Source organism: Hordeum vulgare, chromosome 1H (genome assembly GCF_904849725.1).
Source record: "Hordeum vulgare subsp. vulgare chromosome 1H, MorexV3_pseudomolecules_assembly, whole genome shotgun sequence".
Classification (NCBI taxonomy): domain Eukaryota; kingdom Viridiplantae; phylum Streptophyta; class Magnoliopsida; order Poales; family Poaceae; genus Hordeum; species Hordeum vulgare.
In genome coordinates, this window is record NC_058518.1 from 77,941,004 (window position 1) to 77,957,045 (window position 16,042).

Genomic DNA, 16,042 nt, shown 5'->3' on the forward strand with positions numbered 1-16,042 from the left:
ATTTATGTGATATGAATAAGACACGTATTATCATGAAAAAAAGCTCTTAATTAGTGCACGGGTCCGCAAGGCAGTCTCTTATCACAAACCAATGTATGTCAGCTTCGCGTTGGGCCGACTTGTGGAGGGTTTTTTCACCGTTTTGACCTTCTCGGGTTAAGTTAATCACGCAACGAACTCGTTTTGAAAGAATTTCACGTTTTGACCCTTTTGAAACTACGTAGATCGTGGCGTTGCAGCCCTACGTACAAACGCCACTCTAATGTGGCGTTCCTGGACATGCACAAAACGCCTGTCTATTATGGCGTTTCTGGCTGCGTGTGAAACGCCAGCCGTTGTGGCGTTGCAGGCCTGACATGAAACGCCAGGCACCATGGCGTTTCTTACCTTTATAATTTGCCAGCCCGACCCGGTCGGCCACCAACCTCCTTTCTCCTCTCTCTGGTTTGTTTCTTTGGCGAAAAAAGAGAGTCTCGGCCTCCAGATCCCCCCTTCAATCTCCCTCCTCCCTCAACCATTTTGTTGGTTCTTTGGGGCAAATCGAAGAGGCCGGTAAGCTCCTCCAATTCCCCCAATTAGTTTTTGCAATGATTTTGTATTTGTGTAGATTTTATTTGCACTAGGTGTAACGTATGTTTTGAAGTAAAAACTATTTTGTGATGGTTAATAGGTGTAGTTTATGGTGGTTCTAGGTCTAGTTTATGGTGGATGTAGGTATAACCTAGTTGTACTTCATATTATTGATATTAGATGAATGCCTAGGTTTAGTTCATATTAGTGGCATTTTGGTGTATGTCTAGATTTAGTTCATATTAGTGGCACTAGGTGAAGGCCTAGATTTAGTTCATATTAGTGGTAGTAGGTGAATGCGTAGCTTTTTTGGCACACTAGTTTAATGCCTAGATTTAGTTCACACTAGTTTAATGCCTACAAGAATTTTGTTCATATTATGTAGGATGTTTCAGCCGGATAAATATCCGGGACTTGATGAGTTCTACGAGCAAAAGCATCGTGCGGTGCTGGTTGAAAGAGGAGAGGTAATTATGATTGTCTTGATGATTATTTTTCTATATTCCATGATTTTCATATTGTGACAAATTATGCGTTTGTTGATTTAGGTTCCTCCAGTACTTCGTTTGAGGGGGCACAACCCGAATGAATCTCTTCTATATGACCCTCGGTACGAGCCTTATTTTAGAAGAATGGATCTTCTTCAGTTTGTGCTTAACTTTAAAGGCACACCACCATGGTTGAACGCCACGGCCCTTACCGCCCTTACGGACCGTTGGAGGCCGGAGACGCACTCTTTTCACCTTCCTCTTGGTGAGATGACAATAACTCTGGAGGATATTGGTATGATCACCGGGCTACCTATCGAGGGTAGGGCTCTTACAGGGAAGGTTAGGTCCGATGGATGGCGACAACGGGTTGCAGCATTGGTTGGTGTTGAACCCGAGCCATGGACTAATGAAGCCCGGAAGGATCCTAGGCCATCCGGTGTGTTGTTCTCTTGGATACAAAGATATTTTCGCAAGTGCCCAAGGGATGCTAGTCCGCTTGTTGTGGAGAGGTTCGCCAGGGCTTACCTCTGGAATATTTTGACCCAAGTGTTGTTTCCGGATGGCACGGGGGACACAACCTCATGGATGTTTTTGGATGCTCTTCGTGACTGGGATGTCAAGTGGAGTTGGGGTTCGGCGGCACTAGCCTTCTTGCACCGTCAGGTACGGTTTAATATCATACATTTTTGTTTTATTCAATTGGTATATGATGCATTTTCATTATATTAAATGGGTATATGATGCATTTTCATTTTACTAAATTTGTAGTTGGATGGAGCATGTATGAGGAGCAAGCCAACGTCCACTCTTGGAGGTTTTGTTTGGGCCCTACAGGCTTGGATGTGGGAGCATATGCCTGTTGGTCGTAACCCCAGCCTTCCTCCGGAAGAACCTTGGACGTACCCGTTTGACGGAGATGAGGAGCGGTACCCCACTATCGCACACACATGGGCTAATGTCCACTGGACGAGTATCACAACTATGGGGCGGTATAAGGCATACATAAGCGAGCTAGACATGCTGACTTATGAACAAGTAAATGCTTTTGCAAATTTGTCTGGAAATTTTTCATGGATGGTCGAGTGACTTGTTGTTATGTAGGTGAATTGGAGGCCGTACACGGTACTTAGGAAGTTTCCTCTGAGCAACATGTGCCTTCGTGACCAGCATCTTTGGCGTGTGCGTTGCCCCATGATATGCTTCTTTGCGGTGGAGTGGCATCTTCCTCATCGTGTTTCAAAGCAGTTCGGGGTACAACAACGCACCCTGCCGGATTACGTCGAGACTAGTGTGCAGCTAAATAAGTGAGTATTTTGTATCACGTGTTTATCCTATTGATCAATGTCTAACACGAAAAAATGTAAGTGATATAGTATTGAACTATTGCTTTGTAGGACAAACCGGCAAACCAATAAGAGTGTCATCAATTGGGAGGAGCACCACATGATTTGGGTGGACATGTGGAATGCTCAGAGACATGCTCGAGTTGAAAATGATCAAACACCCGAAACTGACGAGGCGACATATTTAAGGCATTTGGAGTGGATGCGTATAGAGTATAGAGTTATCCATAAGGCAGCCTGGACTCGTTCCGATTGCTTGGACTTACTGCCGAGTGAGGCTGCTGATGCTGCATTCAACAATTCTATTAGGGAGACAGTTGGAGCACATCTTGACTATGGCCCTCTTCATGACCGAGTGGTACGTTTATTCTTGAAAATATGAACAAGTGTCATTTATTCATGGGTGGTATGTCACATATGTTTTATCCAGGGCACGGAGCTATGGAGATGTATCAACGATAGTAACGTGGCCCTTGGCCGTGCCCCATCTTCACAAACGGACGGGTTTATTAGAACTACTCTGCAGGTTAGATGCCTTGTTAACCTTTGTTTTAGTTGTCGTAGCTTTGTTAGCATATTAACATGTCATTATCTTTTCCTTGCGCAGAAGGTCGCCAATTGGTGTCGCACACTAGCGGCTTTACTTTCTTGCCATGGTGTTTCGTCCACCGATGTGAGGGCACGTGCGCAGTACACGATGGATGTGCAGTCTTCCGCTCGTCCATCAGCCAGCCGTCCACGGGCCTCTTCCGCTCGTACGTGTTCGAGTCGAGCACGTGCTTACTCTAGCCGAGCACATGTTGAGGAGTTTGAAGAAGAGGAAAAGGAGTCAGACAACGAGGCCGCTGATCCAGACTTCATCGAGTTTGGGGCTCTGCAGATGGAAGATGCTCCGCAGCCAAGTCAACCCACTCAGATGACGAAAGAAACACGTCGAGCTAGCTCAAGGAACGTCCGACGTCCTAGCTGGCAGAATACTCCAGAGGGCTACGTCACTAAGGGCAAGATGGCTGCGAAGAGAGGAAGGAAATGAATTATGAACTATTAGTGTCATGTCATGCTAGTATGGAGTTTTATGTACTTTGAAGTTTGAAGTAAGAACTTGGGTTATGTAGTTTTAAGTAGTATGGAGTTTTATGTACTTTGAAGTTTGAAGTAAGAACTTGGGTTATGGAATTTTAAGTATTTTGAAGTTTGAATTAAGAAAGGCCTGTAGTGTTTGACGGCATACTCACACAACCACATCTTCAATTCTAGAATGTCCTCGAACATCAAACCTTTCCTTAGGTAAGACATACAAATCGCGTTGGGTGTGCTACTTGGGAATATTCTATCCTCAATTGTCTTGCTCATGCCATCGTCGACTAAAGCCTTATCTGCAAGGCTAACATCACAAAACAAGGGAACTTTGTGATCCCTACCGGTGATTTTTGTATACCACTCCGCTTCTTTCTCAGTGAAGCCATCCTCATCCAACTCATTCACCGGGCCTTCATCATCCGACTCATCCACACAAGCACGCTGATAAACAATGTCAGGATCCATGTCATCATGCCTTACTTGAGCCTCTACGTCACCAACAATGTTGTGTTGCCTTTCATACTCTTCGTCGGACTCATGACCATCATCTTTGATCGGTGCACTACCTCCAAACTCATATTGGGGATATTCATTGACTTGCACTTCTACTTTATGCTAAACAATAGGTGCCACACCATTATACGGGCTCAAATCATCTACTATGGGTTGGTTCAAGTCAACATGAAGAGGAGCATTGAGCACCGTACTAGCAAACACTTCGAGTGACTTGTCTATCGAGGATGCAACAACCTCCTTGTATGCAACCCAATGCAAATTAGACTTGATAGACATTGTCTTCATTCGACACTTGTGTGCCGACCCAACATCATATCTTCCTAATAATTCTACTTGGTTACTTGGATCAACCCACTTCAATCTTATCCGAGTTTCTTCCACAACCTCTTCATAAGTAGGACTATCAAGAAATGTCAACACTTCCTCATATTTTTCAACAATAGCAACATTCATGAATGCCTCTTTGTCAACATGATGAATATTCACAATCTTGTCCATCTAAACCAATTCTAAGTATAACAAAACAACTAACAAAACATTACCCTAACCATTTGCATTCAAATTAGGCATTAACACAAACCCTAACCCTAAACCTTGTCCATCCAAATTAGGCATATCACAAAACCTAACACTAACCCTAACCCTTGTCCAACCAAACTAGGCATAACCCTAACCATAACACTAAATCTCCTCAATAATAAGAAACCAACCAATACAATGCAACATAAATAGAACACCTAGTGCAAAAAAATCTACACAAATAAAAAATCATTGGAAAAACTAATTGGAGGGATTGGAGGAGCTTACCGGCCTCTTTGATTTGCCCCAAAGAACCAACTAAAAGGTTGAGGGAGGAGGGAGATCGAAGGGGGGGATCTTGAGGACAAGAGAGAGCTTTTTCATGCAAGGAAGAACAAGAGGAGAGGAGAAATGGTGGTTGGTGGGCGAGGGGGTCGGGGTGGTAGAATATAAAGCCAAGAAACGTCATAGCACCTAGCGTTTCACCTCAGGCCTGCAACACCACATTAGACAGACGTTTCAAGGAAGGTCTGCAACGCCACAATAGAATGGCATTTCCTAAGAGGGCTGCAACGCCACGGTCTATGGCGTTTCAAAGAAAGGGTCAAAACGTGAAATTCTTTCGATACGAGTTCGTTGCGTGATTAACTTACACCCCTCGGGCCAAAACAGTGAAAAAACCCACTTGTGGATGCGGTTGGTGATATTATCATTATTGTTTCGTCTATTTTCTATTTTCGGCTTCATTAAAAATGTTCAAAAATTCAAACAAAATATGGATTTCAATGAGGATTTAGCTAAGCACAATTGGTGACAGGTTTCCAGGATTGGCAAATCAAACTTTTTTACGAAAAACATTTGTTTGTGGTACAAAAATTCCTTTCACCGCTCATGGAAAATCGTAGCCATGTTCAATTTTTTCACAACATCTGCCATGGCATGAGAACATAATTTATCTAAAAGAATGTTCTATATGCCATGCTTAAACATCTGATGTTAGATTATTTATCATTCTCAACAAATCTTCAATAATTTTTAAAATATTTTTGAATTAAAAAACTCTCGATTTCTAGAAAACATTCACGAATTTGGAAAAATGTTCGTAAAGTCAACAAATACTTCAAAATTTCAAAGTTGATTACAAATTCAAAATATATTCATTAAATTCATAACTATTTGAAAATTTAAAATTATTTTCCCTAGTTCAAAACATGTTCATCGATATGAAAAGAAATGTGTGAAAAATTCAAAAAATGTTCACAAATTTGATACAATATGTCCATGGCTTTCAACAAATGTTCAAGAATTAAAATAATCATGATTTCTAAAAATGTTCAATAATTTCACGAAATGTGAGTAAGTTTAAAACGTGTTCACAAATTAACCAAAAACTTTGTGAAATCCCTAAAATATTCACAAATTCTACAACTGTTGACGAATTTCAAAAACATATATGCAAGTTATAAAAATGTCAATGAATTTAAAAATTGTTTTCAAAATTTAAAAATTCACAACTTTAAAAATGTCATTGATTTTTTTTTTCTAAAATAAAAAATTCACAACTTTAAAAATGTTATTGAATTTGATTTTTTTTTTGTGATTTTAAAAAAGTTCATGAATTATGAAACTGTTCATGATTTTGCAAAGTATTACTAATTTATAAAAATGCAATTTTGAAAAGGAAAATGAAAGAAAAAATGAAATGAAATGAAGAAATTAAAAAACGAAAAAGGGAGAAAGAGAAGAAAAGACAAAGAAAAAAGCAGGTTGAAGGAAGGTTCTAGAAGCTTCCCAAAACGAAATTGGGGCCGGAATGGGTTGGCCCATATAGAGGAGCACACGTGTGGGGTACGAAGATCCCGCGAGAATCGATCTCAGCACCCCCCAAAAACAGAACATATCTTAGCATTGCTACGAACTCTCATCGATCACGACGTTCACCTAGCAAGACTTGTATGGGGCCATAACCGAGGGAGCTAAATCCGACATATCACTAAATAGCGTATCCTAGTTAGGCGATTTTGGCACGATGGTGACACTGGAAGGGGGTCTTCCAAGTTCAGTCTCTCATGAAGGAGATAATACCTTATGTCGTGCTCTTTGCTTTTATTGTGTTTGAGTGTACAAAATACAGAGTACCAACGGATTGTGATTCTGTTCTACGACGAGTCGGACCCCTTGCTTTATATAGCATACCAAAGGTCCTAGTGTTTACAAGACTAGGTCAACTATGTCGATGGAGCTAGAATCCTCCACGACTCTTTCTTCATGTCATATACGTCAAGCCTTCCAGAATCATCGTGTATACCACCATGGGCACCCAAAATGGCCGAGGACAAAACCGACAAAGGGGTCCTCATCCCGGCCCACTATGTCGGGAACCGACATCATGACACGCCCCTTGGTTGGTAATAGAGGACGCAGGCTCACTCTTCCCTCTTAAATTGTTGATGTACTTGTGGTCTATTTTATGTATGTGTATTTTTTTGAGGACACCTCAAGAGGGGCACGGGTATTGCATTTCATTGAAAAGAAGAGAGTTGGTACAGTTTATAAGGAAAACCGGACCCGAAGACCTATCATTCTCGGCTAATCAGGGGTGAACGAAAAGCCAAAAAAGAAAGAAAAAAGAGAACAAGAAAAAGAGGCACAAGAACTTGGGGGTAGGGACAAGACAATTTATGTATGTTTCCGCCTCCCCAAAAAGAGGATCTAAAAGTATGCCCACCTTGTGCATGACTTTTTATGAACTGAAGAGGAAACATGCACTAATGCTAAGTGTTTTATTGCTTGAAAAAGTTTGGAAACAAAAAATATATGGTGGTGTAGGCATTAAAACTTGCACATTTAAAGTGGTTGTTTTCTTATGAAATTTGCCTCCAAACTACTACAAAATCCTTTCATTCCATGGGTACAATGGTATCATCTAAAATAAATCCACAAATACAAGACCTAAACCTTCAGGGCCCTCTTTTCTCTAGAAAATAGTCAACCAACAACTACAAACAACAGCCAATCAACCTTTTGGGCTAAGACTCTTGGTTACCAAGCACTCCACTCAAGCAAGCCTTCCCACACCTATTGAAAGGATGTGGATGTCGCCTACATGGGGGTGAATAGGCACTTTAAAATAATTACGGTTTAGGCTTAAACAAATGCGGAATAAAACTACATTTAATTAGTCAAGCACAAAACCTAAAACAACTAGGCTCACCTGTGTGCACCGACAACTTCCGCTAAGTAAGATAAACAACTAAGTGATAGCAATGTATATAACAAGAAACAATATGGCTATCACAAAGTAAAGTGCATAAGTAAAAGGCTCGGGTAAGAGATAACCGAGACATGCGGAGACGATGATGTATCCCGAAGTTCACATCCTTGTAGATGCTAATCTCCGTTTGGAGCAGTCTGGAGGCCAGGGACGGATCCAGGAATTTGGTATAGGGGGGAGACTTCCACACGCGAGGTCTTACAGACTAATGAGCATTGACCCACCCTATAAAACATTTAGACCATGAAAGGGGACTAAACTGAAATCATGTTTTCACTGATCTAAAGATTGAAAGACAGACTAACGAATTGTCCATTTTTGACAAGGCATATATTTTGATATAGAAAAATTGGTAGACTGTATTATAAATAATTGATTCCAATCCAATTTTCATGTCCATGAGTAAACGGTCATCAGTCATGTTAGGCAAAAAAGAAAGATTTGAAGTTCATCGGAGGGACCGTACCGTGCTAGCATAGAGGAGGTCATTCATGCTTAGGTGTTAGGACCATGGTCACTCATGGTGATGCGCTTCCCCTTAATCCCTCTCTACCTTGTCATGTCTACACAAACACAATTAGACAATTGAAAATTTTCTAATTAGTTTCCAATGTCTACACAAAGTAAACTGATCTTGAAAATAAACAAACCTTTCTATTTCTCGTTTGGTTGCTCGTTCGTGTGGCCGGCCGGCCGGCTGGAATAGGCTCGTGGATCGGCAGGATGGTGCTTGCCTGTCGCCTTTCCTTCTCGACGGTACACAATCTTCTTGGAGGCCGGCGGTAGCGACCAGGTTTTTTTAGATTGCAAGGACTAGCAGATTGGAAACGAAAGCGCCTAGACGAGATGGAGAAACTACCATGTACGTGCATCCTCATTGAGCTTGAGTCCTTCTGTACCATGGTGGGCTGTTTTTCCTTTTTTCTTCTCCTGAGATTTGGGCCTATGATCGGCCGACTGGGATGCATAATACATACATGAGCTTTTTGAGTTTTGACAATGGGAGGCACTCAGGGGGGCGAGATAGGCCACAAATTGTGTGCATACACAAAAAAAGCTTCTACTACCTGATCGCTATCACGGGCGATGTGATCGTTGGGGGGGGGGGGTCTTGCCCCCCTCGTCCCCCCTTGGAACCGTCTCTGGTGGAGGCACAATGCTCCCCAACAAGCCACTAGGGCCACCGTAATCTCCTCATGCCCTTGCACAATGCACGATATCGTGATACCACCAAGGGACTGTTGAGGGCGGTCACCGAACCCATACAAATGGCAACCCTCGGGGGCGTTCACCGAACCAATACACTTCGGTAACCCTTGGGCCGGTCACCCAACCCGTACACTTTGGTAACCATTGGGGGCGGTCACTCGGACCCGTACAAATTGCTCGGGGGCAATCTCCGCAACCTAATTGGACATCTCGACGCTTGCCCGATGCTTTACACCATAATGATTGAGCTCCGAGGCACCACCAACCGTCTAGGGCGTCAAAGCACCCAAGAGGAACAAGATCTAGGGTACCAAGAACCCAAGAGTAATAAGCTTCTCAACTTTTAACTTCCACGTATTAGCATGGAAAACTGAAACCGATGCCACTAATGCAATGGCAAGAACACACAAAGTGGTCATGTCCCTCGCTCCCTAATTTCACCACAACAACAAAAGCTATGGAGGAATATGAGAGGAAGAAGAAGAAGCTCACAAAGAACTCCAAGTTCTAGATCAAAGGGGTTTCCCTCAAATAGAGGAGAAAGTGATTGGTGGAAACGTAGATCTAGATATCCACTCTATTTTCCCTCAAGAACTAGCAAGAATCATTTGAGGGATTGAGAGTTAGCAAGCTCTAAGAATGTCAACAATGGGGGGCAAACACGAGATCAGAGGATGAGGTTCAATGGGAAAGAAGAACCCCTTTTATAGGAGAGAAAAAATCTGACCATTACCCCCTCAGCCTGCTCATACGTCTCCAACGTATCTATAATTTTTTATTGTTCCATGCTATTATATTATCAACTTGGGATGTCTTTGTAGTGCCCCAGATGTAAACCTTGCCATATTTGGAACCTAACTCATGTGGGTCCACCTTGTCATGCAATGAGAGAGCCCATGCTCATTATTTCATGTGATGTCACCTTATTATTTTTCTCTTCCTTTGTATGCATGCATTCCTTATCATGCCATGTGTTCTTGTTGTTAAATTGTGTTCTTTTGATTTCATGTGTTGCCTTGTGATGATGTTGCATGTGGTGTATAGCTTGTGTGGGGTGATGCTTGTGATAGTATTTGCTTAGGTTGCAAACCATCCTCCCTCTCCCTCTAATTTCTACTCTATGTCAAGATGCACTTCTTCCTTTCCCTTTCAAAAATGCTCATGTGTTAGCTTTGAATTGTGGTGGATGAGAGATGTGAATTGCTGGTTTTCAATGGGTGTTTAAAAGGTGCATAAAAATTACAAAACAGATCAACTAATGCTGTTTTGTAAAATATTTACGTGCTCCTAAATTCTTGTTCTTATTTTTATTGATTAGGTCTTGATTTTCCATGCCCAGGGTTGTGCTTGTGTTATTTTTATCACTGGTATACTACCTTGGGCATTTCTTTCTTCCCTATTTGTTTCTGTAAATAAGATACCAGCAGGGAGAGGTTTTCCCCTGATCTGCCGCCCTGGTGGGCTGGCTCCCGCGCAGGAGGCCCATCTACCCCCACCTTGCGCATGGGAGCCCAGTCCCACGACGCCTCCCTCCTTTCTGACGCCGTTCCCCCGCGCCCTTCTTTCCGTCAGCAGCCGAGAGCCGAGAGAGTTGATGGTGCCATTGCACGAACGTCGAGGGGCCCCCCTATTTAGCCTGGGCGTCCGTGCCTCCCCCCTCGCCTAGGGTTCCCTCCATTCCCTCAGCCGCCGCCGCCACCTCTCCCCATCCCCATCTCCATCTCTTCTTTCTTCCCTGGTAAGGTCTGTAGCTAGCAGCAGTGAGAGAGAGGAAGAAGCTCGCCGCGTCTACCCCGCGTACGTCGCCGTCCGGCGAGTCCGCCATGTCCAGGAGCTCGGGGTTCGACCCCGCGTTCCATTCCCGTCGTCGGTAGGGTTGGGGAGCGACTACACCGACAAGCTCGACCTCGTTAGCACCTCGGTCCCGGTGCACTTCGTCCTGCTTCGGTCTACGGCAGGAACTCCCTCATCACGTCTTCTTCCCTCCGGTCCGGCTTCCTCCCCTTTAGATTGAAGCCCTCCTTCCTTCCCAAGGTGAGGCCGCACCTCCCCCTTCCTTCCTCCTCCGGGGTCAGCCCGGATCCGACGAGGGCGTGGGCGTTCTCGCTGCTCGAGCAGCAGCAGTAGCAGGTTGACGCTATGTGGTAGTAGATGCCTGAGTTTTTGTGTGTGGGTGTGTTGTGTGGAGGGGGGCTTCATCCCTCCTCGTGCTAGCAGCGCCACGGCCAGGGCGTTCCCCTCATCGACGTTGGGCGTGGGCAGTCTGCACCGCGTACGTTCTCTGTCTCCGGCGAGCACGAAGTTCAGAGTAGCAGATAGGCAGGAGGAAGGCTCTTTTTCTGTTTTTATCACGCACTTATGTCAGTCGTCGAGCCGTAGCGTAGTGGTAGTGGTGCATGTGCGTGATAAGGAGGGCGTGGGTTCGAGTTCCCCCCTCGGCACCTTCTTTTTGTTGTTTGTTTTCGGGACAGAGATCTACAGGGAAGCCTTACCCTGCTTATTCCACCCCTTTGTCAAAGGCAGTAGCAGTAGCGCCGTGGTTGTGTGTGGTGTGTTGCACTAGGGTCTCTGGGGTTCGAATCCCAGAGAGACCCCATTTTTTCTTTCCTTCTTTCTAATTTTTGTTTTCCCTTGCTTTGTTTGCTACACTTGTGCCTAGATCAATGGGTTACAAGTGCCCTCATATATTATTTTCCTGTTGTTTGATGGAGTAGTGAGAGAGAGCATGTATGTAGTGTTCATGTGAGTTATGGTAGATGTGTGTGTTTATGTGTGGGTGTGTGAGTGCTTGAAAGTGAGTGTGTGTGCAAGTGTGTGTGTGGCTCTACACACATGCTTGTGCAATTGCACAAGCACTTGAGATGAGCCTTGTGTTGTGTGTTCTAGTAGATTCATGTGCATGTGAAGATAGTGTGGTGATATGATGGTTCCATGTTTTATCTTGTTTAATAGATCCCCTTCATTTTGGTTCTTGCAAGTAAGTGCTTGCCTTGAGGTAGTGGTGGTGATATGTGTGTGGTGAGGCAGCCCCACTTTGCAACACTTGTGCTCCTCCTCATGTTCATATGAAAGAGGGCATGAGGTGTGTGTAAGATCTATGTGGTAGTAGTGTGTGGGTTGTTGATGTGCATGACACAAACATGGGGTTCAAACCCCCATGTCACTTTGTCATTGTGCACATGAGCTCCACCTTTGTAGTTGTTGTTCTAGTAGGAACTACATGGAATGATGCCCATTACCTAGGCATGATTTGGAGTAGTTTCCTCTTCCTTAATTTGTGGTCATTTGTTCCAAGTAAGTGTCCACATATTATAGATGATTTTGGGGTATAATCTCCCAAGGAATATAGTGGTGAAGTTACTTTTGCCATTGGGAAACTTTAGGGAGTTGACATATTCAGTTTTGTTGCAAGTTTGATCTTTGATTCCATGGAATAGGTGGAGCCTAAGGGCATGAGTTTTATAGGTGATAGTAGTAGGGGTTTTGCTCTACACTATATTGGTGTAATTTATCACTTGGTGTTATGTGTGTGCAAACTATGCCTAGACAAAGTGGGCATGTGGCTTAAAAATTCCAGTTTAGTGAAATCTGAAATTTCACTAAGTCAGTGATTCTGGAAACAATTTCTTCTCTTATAGATGAGGATGTGCTGGTCATTGTATTGAGAACTAGCCTTAGTTCATTGCTAGGATTTTGAACCTGATATGTTTGTGAAGCTCCCTGTCAAATTAAAAATCATTTGGAGTCCAGTAGGTTGTGTTTTGGTTGCTGTCAAAAAGCTTCAGAACAACGACAGAAACTCAGGTGCAGGAATTTTCACTAAGCCCCTGAGATCTGATGGTTTTTGGAAAGTTTGTGGCCTTGTATCATCTAGAGTTTTATTCCTTTTGCTGTGATTCATGCTGGTGTTGGTAGTGTTCGTGGTGGGCTACAGCCACATATATTATTTTTCATGTTTGGAGGCCTGTAGCTATGTTGCATGTAGCTCCCAAAGAGCTAAGATGCAGATTGTGGCAGATTATGTAGTATAGTCATTTTGATCAATGTGTGTGCTTAGTTGATGATGTGGTGTTCTTCCTTGCTCCAATCCATTCATGTTGGGTTGTTATAGGTCTTGGCAACCTGGGAATACCAGATTTGTGCAAAATGTGAGTGTGGTGTTGAATCTTCCACGTAGAGCTTCATATCTTGTTTCGTTGATTCCCGTTGATCCGTAGCTCCGTTTGCAATGTTCTTTATATGGTTTTGCACCGTTTTCTCGAGCCGCATCTGTTCATGTCATTCTCATGCATGTCAAAATAGCTTAGTATACAGTTCTGTCCAGAAACTTGCAGTAGTTTATTTTGCTTGTGCTAGTGATATAAATAGTGGTGCATGCTCAATTTTCATCTCATGCATCATGTGATTGTTGCATCTTGTGGTGCTGGTGTTCATTGGCTGTTATTCTTATGTTGGGTAGCACCGGGTTCGGAGAACGAATACGTGGAGTCAGGAGAGTACGTGCAGGACGAACCAGAGCCATTCCAAGCTGAGGATATCACAGGCAAGATGATATGACCTTGATTCCATATGTAGACTTGTTATGTTAGTTTCGTTTCCATGTCATATTGCTTGCTGCCTACCACTGAATTAAATTGCCTCTTGAAATGCCATGAGCCCAAACACCGTTCTCCTTCGTAGCGAACTTGTGTGGCTGTAGGCTTGCTCAGCTACTAATGTTAGCATTGCTAGTTGCAGGTGTTTTTTGACTCATGTGATAACATGATCTTGATATCATTATGTTAAATTCTGTTATTTAATTAATGCACCTATATACTTGGTAAATGACGGGAGGCCTAGCCTTTTGCCGGGTGCTTTGTTCCGTTCTTGCCGCCTTAGTTACCGGTTACCGGTGTTTGATTCCATAATGATTGCTCCTAACACGTTCGAGGTTGTTATGGGGATCCCCTTGATAAATCGCGTAGTGCTAAGACTTGTCCGGAAGGACCCAACTTTGGTGTTAATTTGCTAATCACTTAATAATAAACTGCATAGGGAATAGCTACCCCGAGGATTTTAATCAACAACCCGGGCCAGTGCTCCTCATGAGTGTTGGTCCAAACTAGAGCACCGTGCGGGGCCATCCCGGGGCAACTCGGGAGATTTCTCTGGCCACCGTATGCTTCGCTTATCCGGCGTGTCCTGAGACTGAGATACGCGGCTCTTATCAGGGTTGTCGACACGTCGGGAGGTCCTGCTAGTCTTGTCTTACCTTAGCGGTATATCTTGCGTATAGAAATCCCAGTGAAGCTTTGGTTTCCCCCAGGGTTGAGGTTTTCCTCTTAGGAATCCGACGAGATCACGAGATTCGTGATAGAGGATGCCTTTGCGGCCTGTGTTCGTTTGTGATGGACTAGTTGGAGCACCCCTGCAGGGTTTAATCTTTCGGAAAGCCGTGCCCGCGGTTATGTGGCAACTTGGAATATTTTGTTAACACCCGGTATTAGAGAACTCAAACATAAGCTAATAAAACTGCCAACTGTGTGCGTAACCATGACTGTCCCCTCGAAGATCTCTCTTCGATCGGGAACACGGTGGGGTTATGAATGCCGTAGGTAGGTGTTCGGGATCATTTAGTGATCAAGTAATCCCGACCGCTAGTGTAGACCACCTTCACAATTACTTCGCGTAAGTTAGCCACTTAATCAAGCTTAGGATGCTGCAGCCTGATACACCTCACCCTTACCCTACCTAATAGCATGACTAGTTCTGGCACCAAGGTCTTAGATTGCTGAGGCCCCGTGGCTCACGGATTCCTCCGAAACTCCCAGCAGGTACAGGTACCCCAGAGACAGATGATCCCGACGGCACCCAGCTGGCGTGGCAGTACGACGAGGAGACAGACCGCCTCTACGTGAACTATCCAGAGGACTCAGGCGTGGTCGTGATCGTGGGCCTGCAGCAGGGTAGCATAGCATTTTCCATGTTTTGTAGTCCGTAGCGGAACTACCTTGATTGTATCTGTGTTGTACTCTGAGTTATTAATAAGAAGACAGCTGAATCCCGAATTGTCTACTTTTATTATTATTTGTGCTATGTTACTTGCTTGCGAAACGCTTAGATGCGCTTCTTTCCTATTCGGGGGCCTCGACCCCCAGATCGGAAAGGACCGCATCTTGGTCGTTACAAGTTGGTAATCAGAGCCTTACGACGATAGGAGCCTTTGTGTGATCGTATTTGGCCGAGTCGAATCTAGAAAATGTTTTGAGTCTTAGTTATATCGGAGAGTAGGACTCTTTTTCTCCTCTTCTATGCTCTGGTGAGGTTCCCGTCTTAGGAAGTCTTTAACTCTACTGCCTTTTCTCGCTCAAATTTTTTTTAGGATCACGCGGGTATTTGTGAAATCTATATGATTTCGATGTGACGGAATCATGTCCTGGTGCCTCCTATCTGCTCTAAGTATCAGGGGAGTTGAGCTCCAAGGATTATCGCGCACATCGCCATCATTCAGATTTCTGAGTATCTAAGAACGGAGGGTGTTCGTTATTGCTTCAATACGGGTAGTGGTGATATAACCCCGATGTCCCCAGTACTGGTGTAGATTGTTCGGAGGTATTACCACACTTTGCATAGTTGTGATCACAAGGATCTGTTGTAGATGAAGGTCCGAGATGCTGGTTGTGTGTTGAAGGATGTGATACAGGTGACGGGTTAGTTTAGGAGTTGTGTGAAATACTCCTTGTATCCGTGTACCTGATTGCATGACCAGTTATTTCGGGAATTCATAGGTGGGATATCTAGTAGTATCTTATAGGACTATCTTCCTACACACCCTTGATTGAGGTTTGGGAAATCTCGGTCTTATGTTTGTTCCGAGCAGTTCCAGCTCACACTTGTTTGCAGTGGTCCTTATCGGAATTTTGTCGTCTGTTACTTTGAGGATGCACTCTTGCTATGTGGTTCGAGTGCAATGCTAAATTCTGTTCAGATATTCCTGTCTTCTGATTCAGCAATATCTTCAATTATTCTATGGACTAATATGCTGTCCGTCTTCAGGATGG